The 21,429-nt window shown below is 37.5% G+C and overlaps 1 long non-coding RNA gene across 1 annotated transcript; it reads right to left on the reverse strand.

The window, feature by feature from the left end:
* Positions 1 to 15,613: 15,613 nt before the first annotated feature.
* On the reverse strand, positions 15,614 to 16,686 carry LOC131073525 (uncharacterized). The gene is made up of 2 exons (XR_009112895.2): positions 16,353 to 16,686; positions 15,614 to 16,253 (listed from the first exon to the last, which is right to left on the reverse strand). It is a non-coding gene; the product is annotated as an uncharacterized LOC131073525 (long non-coding RNA).
* Positions 16,687 to 21,429: the final 4,743 nt, after the last annotated feature.

The following is a 21,429-nucleotide window of genomic DNA, read 5'->3' on the forward strand; positions in this document are numbered from 1 at the left end:
TAATTTATTTAATTATTCCTTTTCTCAATATGTTTCCTCTAAAAATAAATAAAATTATGATTTTATTTATTTTTTCCAGTGCACATGAATAAAATAATTTATCTATTTAATTATTTTATTAATTATTCTCATGCATTTCCACCTCACCACTTATCTAATATTGGATTTCAATATTTTTTCTAATCTAACTAGTCCACTTGTAATCACTCTTACTTATCTGAACAATCAAATCCACTTCACTTTTCTATGCACTCAGTTCACTTAATCATGCATTCAATTAACTCAATCTTCTCAATTCATCCATCTCATCAATTCTCAACCATTTATCTTCTAATTAGTCTCAACCAATCTTGATCATTGATTGATAGCAGGAGAAATATATAAATGCAACCTTCATCAATATCATTCTCTAACCACAATCTTTAACATGTCATGTTATCATATAGTTATAAGTGCTTGTGCAAAATTTCAAAGCAACACCATTATCATTGAATCCAAGAGGGCTTAGAGAGACAATGGAGGCAAGCGAAGAATTTGCATGAAGGTATAATTCATGTTGTTTCATTTATTCTTTATGCATTCATTTTTACCTACTTCATTGATATATTGTATTTATTTGTCAATTTGAGGGTTTTGTGGCTGAACCTATTTGATTATTTATATAATTTCTTTATGATCCACAATAAATTCTTCAAATAATCTAGTATGTAAAAATAATTGGTAAACGACAAATATTTGTAGTTACAATTGTGAAGTGTTATAGTGATAAAATCATTGGTTAGGATAAAATTTTGATAGCTTATGAATAATTATTTTTTATAGGTATTGGTGCATTCATGGACTAAATTATTGGCATGAAAAAAGATGTAACACCATTTGATCCTTCCATATTGACAAAACTAGGGAAGAATGGTGTTAGTAAGGGGAAATCATAATCATAGTAACAATTATAGACTACTAAATTTCACTACAAGAAGAATGTGGATCCCTAAGTTGAACCCAATAGAAGCTAGAGACATATATTATAAGGGGCATGCCCCTAATGTAATACATATGCATATAACATGTAAAATAAAAAGATAGGAGGTAAGAAGCAATAAAGAAGAAAGTAAGGAAGAGAAAGACACATAAAAAGGGAAATAATTAAGATGTGTTGGAGATAAACTCTTGATACTATATTTGGTTGGATTAATAAATGAACAAATATGGATATATGAAAGCAATATAGTGTGTAAAGGACTATGAAGTATAAAATTCATTTTTTTGGTTACTAATGTTCTATTTATGATCTTACCACAACGGGACATGGTGTACTTAAAATTATCTAATCATTCTTATATTGCAAATACTATTGTATAATGCAACATGTGAAACTCTAACAAATCTATTTTATGAATCCACTTTTCTTGCTAACACTTGGTTCCATTGCTAGGATCTTGCTTAAATAGTGAAGAATAGGTCAAAGAATATAAATATCAATTAACGAGAATTAGTCATAAATGAATTATAGATAATGTTTATTTTATGATTTATGGTTGATTCTCAAGTTATTAGTCTTGTGATAGATGGTTAGTTGCCTAGGGTATGATAAATAGAAACTGGGGGATGTAGAAGTGTCTGTTGGAAAGATGCAAGCAATACAAATATATCAAGGGTGAACCATATGGGAGACATAAAATGTTGTAGGATTCTCCCCTATCTCACAACAACATCCAAATTCATCTTAGATATGCCATGAAAATGCTACCAAATCTGAAAGAAAAGGCTCCTTTTTCTTATTCAAACTCTCCCGAATTGACACAATAACAAATAAAAATATGATATTACATTGATTTTCAGCCTTATTGGCTGATGAAAATAACCTCAAATCAGAAATAAAATTGATCTAAACAGAAAACATAAACAAGAAAGAGTTATTATAGTCATGATGACTTGGATATCTTAGAGGAGCATTCTCATTCCCAACTCATGGTCTACTTGGCGTTTTATCACTTGAGAGGTATTTCCCATTTTTCTTTTGGGTGCATTATGATTTATTCTTTATCTTTCATAGGTATGAATCTTGAGCTATGGATAGATGGTTAATTCTAGAGGATTCGTTTGAGGGATGGATAGCATAGTTATCTTCTTGCATATATGAGTTGATATTATGATATCATAATGAGGATATTAGGAGATGGTTTATTGTGTTGATTTCCTTCTTCAAAAATGTTTATTTTGAGTTTGATCTTGGTTTGAGAGGCTTACATCCATGTTGGTTACATGATACATATGTTGTGTTTGATCTATGAGATTGAATAGGTTGGGTGTTGTTATAGCTTTCCTTTTGGGGTGTTGTGAAGGAGATCATACATGACATAGTTTTACATATAGAGGTGTAGAAGTACATGCTACATGCTTATGATTTGTAGGTTTTCTCTTCAGTCTGTGTTATCTTCGTGGATATTTGGTTTCATATAACATTATTTTTTAGGTTTGGTTGGAGCTATGGTGATCTCTAGTTTGTGGTCATGTGTTGTGACTTGTTCTTTGGGAGATGATATGGAGGTTCTTTTATCTCTTTCCTTTGTTGGGTGTGGAGAACATGGGAGAGGTATGAAAACTTGTGGTGAAAGTTGTACTTACATATTATTTGTTTAAAGGTTTTGCATATCGTTGTGGGTTTTCCTTGATACTACATGACAATGTCTACACCACCTTTGTGATGTTATTGGTAGACTTGGTATGCCTTGATTATTTTTAGATTTGCATTACCGATGTAGTGAAAGTTTCTACATGTGTATGTTATTCATTAACAAGTTTGCACATGGGGCTTGTGATTGCAGTGTATGGGTTGCATATGTTGATGGCATGAGTATACTATGTTTTGTATATCTTCAAGGTATGGATAGTTAGATTTGTTAGCACTTATCGTAGGTGCTCTTTCATCTTGGATAGTTTATCTTGACAGCTTGTGATAGATAGTGGGGCTTCTTATCTTTGTGCATTTGTGTGATGGATGATGAGAACATTCATGTTTGAGATGATGGTCACCTTGTTTCTTCTTATTTTGATGGAGCACATGGAACACTTTGATTCCTTGATGGTATATGCGGCTATAGGGATTGTTCACATGTTCATGTTTGAGATTACATGCAATGTACACAAGTGGGAGAATGTTATGAATTAGGTGTTGCACACCATGCATGATGTTCATAATGTTTAATTTATTATGTGTGTGGTGCACCTAGGGGGATCCTAGAAGTATGTGCATCACTAGGAGTTAACATTCTTGGGGACACTTTATGTGTTGTAAGTAACATTGAGATATTTGAATATAAGTTGTAAAATATATTTAATTAAATATTGGGGAAATATTTAATAAAGTGGAAACATAGAACCCAATATTAAATGCGGGTTCAATAGTTTTGTAATCTCACGATTTTAGTCACATGGTTTTATGTAATACCACTTGTTAGTTTTGTGTGAGCTTGTTTCTATAAAAGCAAACATAAGGGTAGTTGCCTAAGGTTGGCTAGTTGGGTTTTTCTTCAAAAGAGTGTATATGTGAAGCACAACATGGGATGTGTAGATTCATGCTTGGACACATGGAGGATGCATTGGAGAGGCTTGATGTTTAAAATGTGTTCATGGAGTTTCTGAAGGTGTATTGTAATGTTTATTGTTGAATAATATATTGAGTCATGGATGTTTTTGGAGACTGGGTTTTTCCCTCTTTAGGGTTTTTCCATGGTATATTTTATATCATCCTTTGATGGGTATGTTTTTTGTTCTATTACATATGGATTTTGAATACTTATTTGCATAGATTTATCTTTTGGGTTATGTGGAAATTGTAATTTTGTGGCTGCAAGTTTCTTTTCATGAAAAATATTGATTCTAGGTTATGCACATGTTAGTCTAGGATCACTTTTCACACCCATCACAAGAGTATGTTGACCTTGCATGAATGCATAATCATAGGTGCACTAGGTCGAGGATATATAACAATAAAAGGGGGCAATATTGGTTCTAAGAAGGCTGAATTAGATCTATACCATTGATTGAAGAGGAATAATGAAGGGAAATTAAGTTACAGGTTTCATTATTTGTCTCACCTAATGGGATAATTAAAGGGAGTGGAGTAGGATCCTCAAGTGGAAGAATATCCTTACAAACATAAAAATGAGTAAAAAGGTAGACGCATGCAAACTCATGTGAAGTAGAGCATGAGGAGCAATATAACATTAGGGAAGTGGCTTGGGGATAGAGGAAAATAAGGGCGATTGCTAAGAGAGGAGGAAAAGAGGTCATAGGAGGCTAAAGGCAAGGTGTAATTTAGGAAAATCAAGATGTGTAAGAATGCGAGTCTTCATATATAAAAGATTATAGGAAAAGTGGGGCCCCATAAAGCTAGCGTTGATAGAATAGGATGAATCCATGGCTAAAGAAAATATTAGGGTTTTCAAGATGGTGCAAAATGCAAGAGGAGCTAGTCTAAATTATGTGAAGTTGATTTAACATGCATATAGAAGGAATTGGTAAAAGATCTAATGAGTGTATCAAATAAAAGGAAAAATATTGAAAACACTTAAATGAGTGTGAAAAGTTGTAAAAGGAGTTGTATGGTGTATAATCTCTATTATTACAATTAGGTGATAAATTTGGTTGTTAAATTTTAACGTCTTAACATCTAGCTAGGATTTATATGCATGTCTAGCTATATAGTAACCTATAAAGTATCCTTATCATGAAAAGTAAGTATCTTTATTGGAGATAGGATGACATGAGAGGTAGGCTGAGTAATTGCATAAACCATATGGATATTAGGACAAAGTGAACAAATATCAAAATATAGATCATGAGAAGACTCAATTAAATATATCCTACACTCAAGCATAATAGGGGAAGATAAATAAGCAATAAAAACATGTGCTAATCCATAAATTAATGAAAGAATAAGCTTGATGAATCAAACCACTGTAAATTCTACTGCTCAAATAATGTCTAAACTCAATAATTAATAAGATGTCATCATCTAAATGCTCATAATTTGAAACAAAGAACGACTTAATATGGAGGGATGCATCCTTCAAAATATCATGTAATAAATTCTCATTGATAGAAACAATATCATCATGTAATGACCAAAAGCATCAGTTACCTCCATGTGCAAAGCTAATTGGTTAGCATGATAATGAAATATCACTAGATAGAATATTATCATGAGCATTTATAGAACTAACATGCAATATAAAATAATAAACAATTCTGATATCCCCGCCTTCCCTCTGCAACTCTCTCGCCTGCTCCATGTTTGAATCTGAGTCCCCGGATGACCGCCCCCTCTGGGGAGGTCCCCCCCTCCCTGCATGACCCAATACCCGATTCCCCGATCGGAGCGCATGCTGTTGTGCTGGCTGCAAGGTCCCCACAGTCTGCGGGTCATACGGAAGAAAACGCTAGTCTTCACACCCCTTCCACTTCGCCAGTTCTGACCGATGCTGGCCTGAAAGGAGAAGAAAGGAATATACCACATCCCGGACTGGAAACTTCTGCCGGACAGGCGGATGTGGATCTTGTGAAGGAGAATCCCAAGTCTAGCTGGAAGAACGCCCTCCTTGGGTCCACAAAGTCAACCCCTGAAGTTGTTGTGGCCACCTTCTCCCAAACGGAAGACAGAATGGAGATCAAACTCCCGGACAACCTGATGGACAGAATCGCCTCTTCCCTTCACTGGCAATAGTTGGTCGTTTCTTCTCCTTCCAACCATCTATTGACATGGTCAGGCGATAGGCAAAATCTCATTGGAAGCTTAAAGGAAGCCTGGAGGTATCAGCAATGCCGAGGGGACTCTTTCTATTCAAGTTCAACACTGAGGAGGATCTGATCTATGTCCTATCGGGTTCTTTGGCGTACGACAAGCATTTCCTAACCATGGCTAAATGGAAGCCTAGGTTTGACCCCTCCGCAGAACTAAACCGCATGGCTCCAGTCTGGGTTAGGCTCCTCGGGCTCCCTTTGGAGTTCTGGGATGAACAAATCTTCCGCTGGATAGGAAACTCATTTGGCAGCTTTGTCTCAACGGACTCGGTCACTCTCAACAAATCCAGGTTGGTGTATGCTCGTTTTTGTGTTAATGTTACTATTAACAAGGCTCTCCCAAACTTTATCTCCCTAAAATCAAAATGGGGAAAATGGTCCCAGGCTATTGTGTACGAAAATGCCACCCTGCTTTGCCAGAAATGCAATAATCAGGGGCATTCCTATACTGAATGTAAAGCCCCCATGGTTGCGGAACCCAAGCTTAAAAATAAAGCCATTTGGACCGAGCCCATCAACCCTGGTGACCCATCATCCTTGGCTCTTCTTGAGTTGACTACTGTGAATGAAATATCTTAGGATTACCCTCACACGGACAAGATCCTACAAATTTTTAAATCCCCAGCGAACCCAGTCAAAAATCCAAGCATCCCCCTGTAAGAGGGGGAGATCCCATAGGTGATAGCTCTCAACCTGTCCCCCAACCCCCATCCATATGCTTCCCCCACCCCCCCTGTCCTTCACACCCCTAGCCCGGTTATGGCTAAGCCTCTTATGACTGGGGTTATTTTGCCCACCTCATCAACCCCTCTCTCCCCTGCAATGGGGATTAGAGATGCTCACCCTAGAAACTCCTTGACAATTCCGCTGAAAGTGTCCCCCTCGGGATCTCCTCGGACGGAAAATGAAGAATGGATAACCCAAAAGAAGAAAGTCAAGGCCAAGAAAGCGGATGTGGGGGGAACTGAAAATAAAGTTGGTAGACCCTCGGAAAGAGTCCTGAGACACAAAGTTATGGCAAGGGACATTGCAAAGGGCAGACAACTGACCCTGGACCGACTCAACAAAAGTAAGAAATGAAGTTCCTCTCTTGAAATATAAGGGGTTTGAATAGCCCCCAGAAGCAGTTCACCATAAAACAACTCATTCTGGAGATGAAAACTGACATTTGCCTTCTTCAGGGAGTCAAGATGCCCTTTCAAACCTTTGCTTCGATTGTTGGTAAACTTTGGCCTGGAGCGGACTATCTGTATGTGGAGGCTTTGGGTGCTTCTGGGGGTATTGCTACCCTCTAGGATCCCATTAAAATGAAAGGTAAGCTTTTCTCTAGATCCCAAAATTTCCTAGCAGTTTCTCTTCATTACGGAGAACAATGCTGGCAGATGCTCAATATCTATGCTCCCAACTCCAGGTCGGGGAGACGGCTTCTGTGGGAGGAAATTTCTAATCTTATTGTGGCTAATCAGAAGGATCAGTTTATGCTTGCAAGAGATTTCAATTCCCCCCTCTACCCCTCTGAGATGTGTGGAGGCCTTGAGGATTTCTCTGACAGCATGGGCAGCCTAGCCAGCTTCATCAATGCTTCTAGCCTTATGGATATTGACCTACAGGGTGCTCCCTTCACTTGGTCGAACAATAGAAAAGGCAAACATCTTATTCAAGTCAGACTGGATAGATTCCTGATTTCCACCAATTGGGACATCGGGCATAGCTCTTACCTGAAAACCCTCCCAAGGATTGCATCTGACCACAACCCCCTTCTTCTCCACTGGAAAGACAGACCCTACCAGAGTCCCCCCCCTTTCGCTATGAGATCATATGGGCCTCTCATCCTGACTTCAGGGAGTTGGTTAGATGTTGGTGGACCACCCCGATCCAAGGGACTGCTATGTTCAGAATTATGGAGAAATTAAAGCTAATTAGCAGGGAAGTTAAAGGTTGGAATAGGACCACCTTTGGAGACATCTTTAAAAGAAAGAAGGACCTGGGGTCTAGACTGGAACAACTTCAGAATATCATGGCTACTGATAACCCCCCGGACCCCATTTTGAAGGAGGAGGAAGACTGCCGCAAGAGCTGGAAAGATACCCTCTCCAAGGAAGAAGTGTACTGGAAGCAAAGATCCAGGATCCAGTGGTTGAAGGAAGGGGGCAGAAACTCTGCTTTCTTCCACAGATCGGCCTGTATCCACAGGAGGAGGAACTATATCAAAAGTATTAAGGATGAAACTGGCTAGGAGATCTCTGAAGACTCTCTGCTTGGGCAGAGTGCACTGGACTTTTTCACTAGACTGTATGCGGATAATAGTGGAAGTGATACTCCGCTCCAGGATGACCTTGTTAGTAAGCTTTTGATGGTCATCAATGAGGATGACAATCGGCAACTTATGACCCCCATCTCTACTGATGAAGTCCACCGGGCCGTCTTTGCTATGGGGGCCTACAAGACTTCGGGCCCGGATGGTTTCCCCTCGGCTTTCTTCCAAGATTTTTGGGACATTGTTAGCTACGATGTCACCAAAGTTGTTCAAGGTTTCTTCAAGACGAGGAGATTATTGAAAAAGATCAACAACACTTTCATTATCCTCATCCCTAAGATCACTACACCCAGTTGTTTGAAGGAGTATCGTCCCATAAGCCTCTGCAATACCATCTATAAGATACTCTGCAAGGTCCTTGTGAATAGGATTAAACCCTTCCTAGAAAAATTTATCAGTCTGTCCCAGAAAGGCTTTGTCCCGGGGCGCCAAATTCTAGATGCTGCCATTGCCACTCATGAGATAATCCACTCCATGGATAGGAGCAAAATTCCAGGTATGGCCTTCAAACTTGATATACCTAAAGCTTATGACAAGGTTAGTTGGGATTTTCTTTTCAAAGTGCTTCTAAAACTGGGATTTAACCAAAAAATGGTGAGTATGATTCGGGAATGTGTTACCACGGTTCAATTCTCAATTTTGTTTAATGGGACTCCTAGGGGCTGTTTCAAAGTAGAAAAAGGCATTCGGCAGGGTGACCCTCTATCCCCTTATCTGTTTATCATGATAGCAGAAGTCTTAAGCAGAAATGTGACCCATCTAGTCACCAATGGTAGGCTCCAAGGGTTCAAAGCGGCCTCCACGCTCCCCCCCTCTAATATTCAACAGTTCATGGATGACACTTTCCTATTTGGTAAGTCTTTTGTCATGGAGGCTAAAGGGTGGAAGATCTTACTTGCTGACTATGCCAAGTCTTCGGGACAATGCATCAACTATGAGAAGAGTAACCTCTTCTTCTTCAACACTCCAAATGACCTCCAACTCAGAATTCTCTCCATCCTCAGATGCAAGGAGACAACTCTTCCGGGGACCTACCTGGGCCTCCCCCTCACGGTCAAGGAAGTCACCCCCACCTTCTGGAACTCTATTTTGGAACAAATGCAGAAAAAACTTGCGGGATGGAAAGGGAAATTCCTCAGTAGTGCAGGGAAGCTCCAACTTCTCCCAGCCTCCCTACAGGGAATTCCGGTGTACTTCCTTTCCATGTTTAAAATATCAGGGACCATGGGGGAAAAACTTGAGAAAATCTAAAGAACCTTCTTATGGACTGGCCTGGAAGAGAAAAAACGCCTTGCTCTGGTCAATTGGGATACCGTGTGTTTACCCATATCAATGGGAGGTTTGGGTATAGGAAAGATTAATGCCCTCAATAAGGCGCTAATTGCCAAGATTGGGTGGACTCTGGCTAAAGGTGGGGTGGATTGGTGCAACATTGTCAAAGCTAAGTACCTGGACCGGGAGCATTTCTATTATAGTTTGAGTACAACTGACCTTCCCCAAGGATCCAAGCTGTGGAACAACATCCTGAAGAGCAAAGTGATGGTTAGAGAAGGTCTGAAATGGCAGCTGGGAGATGGTAGAAAGGTGAGATTCTGGGAAGACTTTTGGACGGAGGACAGGCCTTTGGTCAACACTCGCTTCCATCAACTTATGAACCACCTTAAAGGTATCCTAGGGGATTATGTTGCGGATTATTTGGTACCAGGAAGTTCTTGCTGGAAGGGCATTGTTCACGTCTGCAGCAACAGACCTAACCTTGTCCCCCTTGCTCAGGATCTGCAACACATATTGTCGGAAACTAGAATTCCCCTGGCCCCGAATGAAGACAGTTTCATCTAGAAAGAGACCCAATCGGGCTCATTCTTGGTCAAATCTGCTTATAATCAGCTCCTTAAGCACCCTGTGGACACCGAATGCTGGAAGAAAGTTTGGAACCCACAACTAATCCCTAAAATCAATTTCTTTTGGTGGTCCCTCATGCATGGTAAAACCCTCACGCTTGATAACTTGAAGAAGAGGGGATTCCATCTCCCCAACAAATGCAATTTGTGTAAAGCTGATGAGGAATCTATTGACCACCTTTTTGTCCTTTGTCCCTGTGCTACTCATATTTGGTCTATCACTCTTCAGAAATGCGGTCTCTGTTGGGTCTTCCAGAAGGATATAATTTTTTTTTCTTTTGATTGGACCCTCCCTCCCATCACCCCCTCATCATCCAGCTATGGAAACAAATACCGTTGCACATCTGTTGGGCCTTGTGGAGAGAAAGAAACAACAGAATTTTCAGAGACACTGAGACCCCCCCAAACACTGTGGCACACATTTGCTTTAAGATGATCTCTGAAAACTTAGAAGTTACAAAATGGAAAATCCCCCCTTATCCTCCCAATGAGGTTGAGAAAAAAAATTGTTGATTGTTGGAAGCTCCCCCTTGGCTTTGATCGCTTCAACAACAGTACCAAGAACAAGAGACGGATGACCAAATGCTCAACCCCTAAGCTACACTGGTTTAAACTGAATTTTGATGGTTCAGCACAAAGCAATTGTAAGGTGGGAGGTGGAGTCATCCGGGACCATCTGGGGAACACGATTGCAGCCTACGTTGGCAACCTAAGGAATAATACGGTCACTCAAGCTGAAGGAATGGCCCTCCTTTGGGGTCTGAAAATGGCTAACTCCATAGGAATAAAACAACTGGAAATTGAAGGCAACTCTCAAATTATTGTGGACTCTGTTAAAGGGAACTCATCGGCGGGTTGGAGAGTGGAACCCATTCTGAGGGATATCAGGTGCCTCCTGATCAAGATGGAGGACTTCACCATCTGCCACATCTTCAGAGAAGGAAACAAAACTGTTGATTCCATGGCAGTTGCTGGAAGGCTGCAAAATGGCTTATGATGCTGGAGGGACCCCAGTCTGTTGCCGGTCACCACTAAGGAAATCTTAGAAAAGGAAAAGGCCTTTACCCAGGAAGGGACCATCCTATCCGTTCAATGATGAAGAAAACCTTCATTCAAATTTCAAATTGGCACAGGAATCTCGCCAATTTCTATCCTAAACAGCCACATATCAAAGGCAGGTTGAGTCACCACTACCCTATGGGATGGATTTATGATGAAAGTACAGACATCGGGAATGATTCCTCCCTAATTATTACCCGAACGAAGCCAACTGGCAACGATAAACACGTCATTGGGGACCTGTCAACTCACATTGGCTCGAATGAAGGCTCGCACGTTCCAAGTAGATCTCCGACTTTCGATATCTACTAGATCTTAAAGGATAATAATCACTCTAATTATTACGACTGTTTATTCCAAGTCCGGCACAATTATCTTAACAAATTCCACCTTAAGCTTGCTTCGGCTCTGCGTTTTTGTTGTAAGTCATTCTTAATCTGTTAAGCTAGAGGATTCAAGAATGGGGAGGGACAGACTCGGACTGGAACTCAATAAAGTGGATAAGTTCAAAGCTAAACCGACAGCCTAGTTTGTGTGCACTGAAGGCAGTATTGATAAATTCATGGAAAGTATGAAGGGTAACGACGAAAGACTATCCAAACAATTTGTGACTTCCTGGGAGGACAGAAGGGTGATCATGGGGGGAATCTCTTTCGAAATCAACGAAGAGGTTATAGCTCAGGCGACGAGCCTTTCTATGGAGGGCAGAAAGTGGAAAAAGCATAGCTGCATTGTGGATTCTACCAGCCTTAACCAGTTCTTCTGCCAGGGCGAAAACCCTATCAAGAGGGTGGAAGGATTCAACAGGGAGGAGCTCCCTCACCCGTGGAACGAAGTCTGCTATATCTTGATGAAGTATTTTACGCTGGAGGGAAGGTATGGCATTTTCTACTACTACCATCTCCTGTTCCTTAACCATTTGAGGAATAAATACCTCATTTCCATTTCGTTATTTTTACTGCATTCTATGGATGCTAATATTAAAGATATAGCCGAAGCTAAGAAAAAAGGGAAAGACTTTCCCATCCTGCATCAGGGCCTTATTCTCTGCTTGTATAACTTTCACCTCGCCCTCCGCCCACCCCGTTCCATTTATGTGCAGAATGTCAGTCCCTTGGCCCACCCTCCTGTCATTAATGATTCAAGCCCTCGATGCTCAGAAATTGGCTCCTCTAGCAAGAAAACCAAGAATCACTCCACAGAGGAGGTCAAAACCCCCAAAAGAGTCCAAATCCAAGAGATTGACTCTGATTTGGAAATTACTGAAGAAGCCAATACCCCCCGTCGCTCTAGCAAACTGGCCTCTAAACCCTCAGATAAATCCCTGAGAGACCCCTCCTCCTCATACGACACGAGCAATTCCATCCCGACTGTTAAAAAGCCTCTGGCCCAGCACAATCCGACCCCTCATTCTCTGAGCTCCACCCGGATTTCTGAAAGCCCCTTATCCTCTAAGAGCCCGAAGCCTTCCAATTTCCCCTCCCCGACGTTCAGGATGGAAAAAATGTTGGTCGTTGAAGAGGCCAGCAGCATGAAGGAGGAGGATTCCAACCTAGCAGAGCTTGAGAAAAAGATGGAGGCCCTCTCTAACAATGTGCAGGTGATCACCAGTAGACTGGAGGCGACGGAGTCCAAGATGCACGATGTTTCCAAGTTTGCTTTGAATGTTATGAGATGCTCGACTACTATGTTGTGCCTATTGCAGGAAAGCACGGCCAAAGGGAAAGGCAAGGAGGAGGACGACTACAAAGGCCTGTTCAAGTTCCTCACTAAGGAATGGGCTAGAAAGCTGCTCCCTAAGAAGAGCCAAGGGAAAAAGAAATAACTTTCTGCATGTGGAGTTTTTTGTCTATTTTGTGTAGTCGTTGGATGGATAAGCCTAGTTTATGCTTTTGTTTATACTCTGTTGTTTATTGCCCTGCGTGGCAAATGACTTATACTCTAATTAGTATTATTTTATCGCTGATAAACTCTCGTAGTATGGTTTTTGTTTTTGATAGAGGTAAAAGGCTGCTACTTTGTTGATTATATGCAAACAATGGTTCTGCCACTGTTCTCTTAATTGTTCCTATGGGTCAACCCCCTCGTTTTTGGCTGCTTTTAATATCAAAAACATGCAATATAAAAGAATGATCATTATAGTCATATCACCATATGAATATTAATCTATGAGACTCGACATATCATGGTATGTGTAGACACTTAAAATTGTCCTGTTTAATTAAATAAATATTTTTATTTATTTAATTACTTTATAATAAGTCTTATTATAATTAAATAAATTCTTATTTATTTAATTCATTTAACCTCTTCTAGCCTATTATCATTTAAATAAATATTTTATTTATTTAATTACTCTCACTTTCTTTATTAATTAAATAATTAATTAGTTTTTTCTTTATTTTATTATTTCATCTATCTACACTTTAATCCTAGCTGACCATTTATTTATTTCACCTCTTAATCTTATCCTTCAATTTTCATTTATTTAATTAATTCATTATTATTTTCCTTGACACATGTCATTTATCTCTTAATTATCCTTTACATACCCCCTTCATTATGTTATTATTTCTTCTACCTACCCTTTAATCTTAGTCAACCATTTATTTATTTCACCTCTTAATCTTATCGTTCCATTTTCTAAAACATCTTCTATATAAGAAGAGTCTTTGTCTCTTTCTAACATCTGACGTGTCTATATATATATATATATAATTTTATTTTCCAAAATAAGAAACCTTTGAACAATAAAAATAAAATTATATATATATATGGACACAAATTCCCCTCTAAAATTGCCCAATTTAGAAAACAAACATACAATATCACTAGTTAAAATCTTTCCATCACCATGCTAAAACTAGCAAGCCAAAAATATATATATAATATATTTATATGCCACACTTTCTTAAAATGTTGGATACAATTTTGTTTTGATGTTGCTGGCCTCGTTCGATTTTGACTTGCTCCTTCCTATATTTCGATTTGAAATATTATCAAGCTTTTTAGCCTTTGTTTTCAAATGGATGGTACTTTTTTCCTCATCTAATTGCTCTAGTACTGATTTTCTATATGGATGAAAGAATTTGAAATATAATAAAAAATTTGTAGTTATAAAATCAAACTGATATTTTTAGTTGAAAAATAAAATTAATATTAAAAATAAATTTTAAGTTATTAATTACTTGAGAGAATTATTTTTAATTTATGTAATACTTTGTATGGTATTTTAAAAAGTTATAATATTTTATTATTAAAAATATTTATTTTCATTTTTCAAAATTAATATTAAAAAAAATTATACATTCATTTTTAGAAGTTTCTGATTTTTTTTTGACATTTATGAAAAATTTCAGTTAATAGAGATCTTTCTATGACAATTACTCATAATCTGAAGTTATGATTTGAGTAAATATATGTTAATTTTTTTAGAAATTTTATAACAGCTATCTAATGATAAAAAAATTAGTTCAGAATTTTAAAAAGCTGCAAATTATGTATAACCATATCTAAATCTCATATATATATATATATATATATATATATATATATATATATATATATATATATATATATATATATATATATATATATATATAAAGAAAAAATAAATTAGTGAATGACTTTCAGCAATATGAATTTAAATACTGTTTAAATTGATTGAGAGGGATTTCCAAACCCATCCTACAAACAACTCAAAAATCTAATACTAAAATATTGCAACTTTATTTTTCAAAATAAATTTCTAATCTATCCAATTCAATTTTCCCTTCATAATCACAAAAAAAACTACAAATTATGTAAGAACAATATCCCAACATCATATTTATAAAACAAAAAATAAATCAACCATTCAAAAAATACTTAAATTTTAGTGTGTGACATTCAGTAAGGTAGATTTTTAAAAATTCATTAAATTGACAACTAGAAATTTCTATCTGATCCTATAAATTGAAAAACTACAAATTATGTATAACAATATCCCAACATCATATTTATGAAACAAAAAATAAATCAGCCATTCCAAAAATACTTAAATTTTAGTAAGTGGCATTCAATAATGTAGATTAAAAAAAAAATTACAAATTGTGTAGAACAATATCTCATCATCATATTTATAAAACAAAAAATAAATCAATCATCCAAAAAATACTTAAATTTTAGTAAATGACCTTTAATAATGTAGATTTTTAAAAACCCATTAAATTGACTAGGAAACAATTGAATAAAATATAAAATCCCAAAAATTGAAACCCAATATTTTTAAATAAATTTCTAATCTATCCAAAACAATTTTTCCTTCAAAGTGATGAATTTTTTCCATTTCCCCATAATTATAAATCCTAAAATCTGAACATATAATTGTGAGTGGTTACAATTAGCTTAAATAAAGTTTTGAAGCAGCCCAAAACCATTTTCTTTTTCCGGTTATAAACAGTGACTTTTAATGCAATTCTTTTACCAAATAAAGCTAAATAATAACCAAAATAATAGAAAAAAACTCTGCTTTTAACAAAACAAAGCTTAATAGTAACCAAAATCACAGCAAAACTCTGCATTTAACCAGACAAGGAAAGAGAGCAAACAAACAATCCAATGTAGCCCAAATTTTACATAAAAATAAAATCCTTAAGCCATACCTCTAATCAACAAAACACTGCAGCCATGAAACCCTTTTTTCTGTTAAATTTGTTCTGTACAGGTTCAACATTCAGGGTCAGGGGGCCACAAACACCTTTTGTGATGACCCGAAAAAGGGACAAGAATTGAAGCATGTTTTTTCCTTATTAATGGGAGCCCGAGTTCCTCCTGGACCAAATTTCCTTCATGTTTTCCTCTGTCTTCTGCCGTATTTCATGGGAGGTTTTGAAGAAGTTGGCCTTCATGGCTAACTCCACCATGCCTTTCTGAGACTCCGGAAATCGCTCCAACTCATAGAAATAAGTCGGGTATAAAATCAAGCTCTCAAATACTGCTAATTGCTTCCTTACAGCATTTAATGTCTCCCTCATCTCTGTATTCTCCGCTTCCAGAGCCTTTATCTTCGCCTCTGCCTCGGAAATCTTCTTCAGATCCATTGGATTCGAACCCTTCAATTCTGGGTGCTCGACAAAAACCAGAATATTATCACAAAAACCACAAGCCCAATCTGTTCAAAATCCTCCCGCGCCCTAAATATACAGTGGGCATGAAAGAATCCCAAAATCTTTAGATAATATAGCAGAGAAACCTGCAAAATGAAAAAATGGTCTGAGAGGCAAAGGACTTACTATATTTTTTGAAACCCACCCTTCAAAAGAGAAAAGTAAAGCGCTGGGTTAAGCTCTCATGGTGTTCCTGCATTGATCCTGAAGAATCCAATAATATGAGCCTTGCGCATTAAAGAAAATGGTAATAGTGGTGAGAAAAAAGAATAATAGCGCCTAATAGCGCCCAATCTTGTAAAATAAGAGGGAAGTTGTAGGGAGAAATTTGGAATAGGAGCAGGGTTTTGTGGGTGCGTGGGCGAAGGAAGGAAGGAAGGAAGATTGGATTGAAGTATTCTTCTTTCCAATGGCAACGGAGGAGAGTAGGTGGGCCTTCACAAGGTAATAAATACTAAAATTGCAAGGCTTAATAATAGCAATTCCATTAGGCGGCGTTGTTAATTTCGAAAATGAGCAGTTTTTATGTGACTTTTGCGGAATAAAACTAACCCTAATGTAATATAGAATGGTTCAACTTAATGATTAAATTTTTTATTTTTTATTTTATTTTATTTTATTTAGGGGTGTCTCCGCTATCCCGAGGCAGAGTCGAACCCAAGATCATGGGGAGCATACCCATGACTTAAGCCTTCTCCGCTTACCGGACGGGTTGGGCTATTTGTTTCTGGCTATTCGCCCTTATTTTTTAATATTATGTTAATAAGTTGTATAAAAGGAGGTACAAATCACTTGTTTCAAAAAAAAATGAATTGAACGATTACAAATTATCTAAGATCAACAAAATGTCGTGGAGGTAATCTTGTAGTTTTAATAGTTCACAAGGTTGTGCTAAGGCTTTGGGTTATTTCCATGTAACTCCAAGGTTCAAGTCTCATTGGTTGGACTTACCTGGTGATTGTGTGGTATGAGCCCATTCAGTCGGCCCTTGGGGATTAGTCTCGTCTCAACTTGCCCCACTCGTACCCCAACTCGGTGTGACGTAAGCCTTAGGTAAGGTATGAATGGGTCATGGGTTTTTATGTATCTTTAATGGAGTAAAACTAACCCTAATGTAATATAGAATGGTTTCAACTTAATGATAGTAGTCTATATTATTATTTTTATGGTAAATCTACAAGCTCCTTAAAATTTGAAATAGTTGGGATAGGTTGTTAATGCATAGTAGCTTCAGTAAGATAAATGATTGAATGAGAGATAAATGAAGTCTCTCATTCAATCATTTATCATATCGATAATTATGATGAATAACTTCAAGCCCTCATTTGATAAACCATTTTTATTTTTATATGATCAATCAAATTAGTTCGATCAAAATGCTTAACTATCAATTATCATTCTATAGCATAGAATCCCGATTTAATATCTGTTACACTATTTGTGTTCACCGATTATTAAATCCAGTTAACCATTGCAATCCGAGTTAATTCAGTTAACTCATTTAATGATAAAACAAACAATTATCAGGTAGACCAAACATCGATTAGTATCGATGTTAACTTATGTTTTCACCGATTGATATTGGGTGGTAGAATAAATATACACAGATTGTTATCGGGTGTTAAGACAAACATTCACTGATTGGCATACATCGATTGTTATCAGGTATTAATATAAGCATACACCATTTGGTAAATAAACACCATGTATTATTATTATAGCTGTAAAGCGGAAAATCGAACCCTAGGTGTTCCCCCCACTCCAAGGAGAGAGAAAGGAGGTCACTAGGATTAACTGTTTTCACTTAGGAGAGACTTTACATTCAAAAGAGGGGTTGAAACTCACAAGATCCAATCCCACACAATGCAAGATTGAATTCTAAATAAGTTTCAAGGGTTGAGACAGCAAGGATACCCTCTTTTGTAAAGAATGTAGATAGAAGGGTTGAACTAGGAGTGTATGTAAAAATAGGAAAGATTCGCTTGTAGACGGAGATAGAGACACGGGATGAAGCTGCGGACCTGAAATTAGCAGTAAAATGTCGTGACGATGCTGTCCTGCAAATTTGAGCGAAAGTTGATGGGACGATGGCGCCCGGAGTGCACACGGTCCTCCAAAAAATCCGCGAAACGAAGGGGGATTTGTTCGTCTCTGCACAAGGATTCCAGATCTTCAATTACAGCCGCGTACCTGCAACCTACACACAGAAAAGAGAGGACGATTGGGGGGTTAGGGATTAGGGGTTTGCCTTCTTATCAAACCTCGGTTTTGGAATTAACCAAGAAATGAGAACGTTGTAAATGTAAATGTTTGTAATGAAATCAAGTACTGACACCTTGTGGTAAGAATGTTTGTATTCTTACATGCGAAGGTATAATGTTGTTGTATGTTGTAAGTTGTATGTTGTAGGTGATCTCCTCTTCAATGGTTGAATCCTTGTCTTGAATGCAACACTTAGCCTTGAATGGAGACTTAGAATGCTCAATTGCTTGAAGGAATGCTTGAATGCTTGAATGTTTGAATGTTTGTCTAGCACTTCTGCCTTTTGCACATATATTTTTTTTTCTCCTTTTCTGGGAAGGGAAATGTAGTTTATATACTTGTCAATTAGGGTTAGGAGACTGATTTTTCCGACCTTAGGCCAACCTAGGAGGATTATTTTCCAAATTGCAAACTTGAAGACCCGATGCCCAAAAAGAGACCGGGCCCAAAATAGGGCCAGGGACCAGGGTGCTGGGTGCCATGGTCCTGAGGGACCAGGGCGTTGGGCGCCATGGTCCCACCTCCCGGGACAGCAGGGTGCAAGGAGGATCAGGCCAAGGTGCAGAAAAGATGCAGTTTTTGATGTTGTAAACAGGTTTCGGGGTCTCCATTCAAGTTCAGTGTTGCATCGCCATCGTGAAGACCCAAATGTAGTCGAAATTGCAAGTGTCGCAATTTTACGACGCTACAATAGCGAAGGGGCACGATCAAGTAATGTCTTGATCGGTCGGTGAAGGCATTGCTTGACCGTACCCAGTCTGCTATATATATATCAAATGGCATTTGTGAGAAAGGACATCAAAATTCATAAATGCTCCTCTCACCTACCATACAAAAGAAGATAGTCAGATTTATATTCAAAATCAGTAATACATAGAATAAAATAATATCAAATAGAATATAACTTTCATATTGAATGTAAATTGAACATCATTTACATAGGTTAGGTTCATTTGCCATTTTGGTGTCTTGTTGATGTTAACTATTGTGGTGTTCTAATTGATAAATTAGAAATAAAATTTAAAATCGAATCAAGTGTATACAAGAGATGATTGAAATATGAGTTTCACGCTAACAATCTAGTAGTTGGATATGATGATTGCTTCAAATGAATAGTTGAGGTTGAGAATGCGAAAGATATCAAAATGAGGAAACAATATAGCCACAAATGCCTACACACAACTTTCAAATGTATAAACATCCTTAGGAGAATATTGAATTCCTATCTAAACTAAAAAACTAAACTAATGCTTAGAAGGAAAAAGGATGGGAGGAGGCATAAGGTTCGTAAAGAGAGATGTTGGTTAACAAATTTGTCACCTAACTCTATATTCTCACGCCTATAGAGATGACAAATGTAACCACAGTTGAACCAGTCTAACAAACTATTAACTGACTGATTCTCTGCTTATTTTACAAGATGGTAGCTACCTTCTAATGATTTTCAATGAATAAGTAAACAACTCATATGCTTTTAACTAGAAAGCAAATAAGGAAAGAGCATTTAACCAAAAAGCAAATAAGGAAAGAGCTTTTAACCAGAAAGCTTTGTAAAGGCATTCACAATACTAACTACTATTTTTTAGGATTTTTTAGATTTTCAAATATAAAGCCACAATGAAACACCATTGACAGATAATATTCCACAGTAACTGAAATTTCAAATCATCCACCACTTCAATATAAATTCACCAATTGACATCCATTTCAAAGAATAAAAAAACATTCACACACCATAATTCCAAGATTACAAATATATGAAGGCCACTAGTAGTTCTTCTATATTAAAATAGCAGATAACCACATGCATAAAAAAAATTGTTCTTATGAGAAAAACAAAGTTTGCCCAAAAGATCCCTTGAAATTAACTAATCTACCTATTTATAGCTACTATCCTACTGTCTTTTCCATTTCCAAGAAACGGTTACTAAAGATAATGATCTTGAACATGACTGTTTCAAAACAAAAAATTTATAGAGCAACATCAAAATATAAATTGCTTCATAATAGATAAGGCTATAAGATCACTAGGCTCACGCTCCATCATCAAGTATCGAATTCTACTCCACAATTCGTCTATCAATGTCATATGCCTTCTCTTCTTCTTCGATCAACATCAACGGGATATCTTTGAATTCTTCCCAATCAAAAACAGTAGCTCGGAAAAAGTCAGACAAGTTCAAAAGAATATGTCCCTGCATTGGGTCAACATTAGGCTACATCTTGGGACCTTTCCTAGCATGGAGCACCATTTCGCCGAAGTTAATTATTCGAGTTTCTTCCTACTGCTATCTCGTCTTGCAAACATTGTTCATGGTTTTCACCTTGTTCTGCAACTTATCTAATATGGTGACGACCCTCCTATATTCACTAAAATCAGTTTGTGCTTTCCATGCAAAAGACCACAATTGTTGGACTATATCCTCCCGCTCTTTCTCTAGCCAATTCAAATCTAGGTTATGAAATGGCAGTTCACCATCATGAGGTAAGCCCATTCTGATACGTGCAAAAATGATGACATTTTTCTTCTTTATCTATCTTTAATGTTTTCTACAAAAATGACAACATCAAATGAAGTAACGCATGTCGCCACCCTTTTTCGTATCCTGATTGCTTAATGGTCATTAATGGTAGTACTTTACAAATCTTCCCTTGATTTGTTCCCTGAAAATAATCCATGATGTGGCAATCGACAAGGTCAAAGGAGGGATGACAAGAGGCTATCATTCTTATCCATCTGACAGTCTCATTTAATTTTTTTAGCGCCCAAGCAAGACCTATTTGTACCATCACTCATGTTGCCACCCCAAGGTACCGAAACCACTTGAAATTACCTCACCAAATGTCCTTACTTGGAATCAGTGGTGTCCTTTAAATTATCGAGAGAGTTGGACATTCACCACAACACAAGGAGTGTCAAAAACTTGGGGGATCGGGTAAC

Source organism: Cryptomeria japonica, chromosome 1 (genome assembly GCF_030272615.1).
Source record: "Cryptomeria japonica chromosome 1, Sugi_1.0, whole genome shotgun sequence".
Lineage (NCBI taxonomy): Eukaryota > Viridiplantae > Streptophyta > Pinopsida > Cupressales > Cupressaceae > Cryptomeria > Cryptomeria japonica.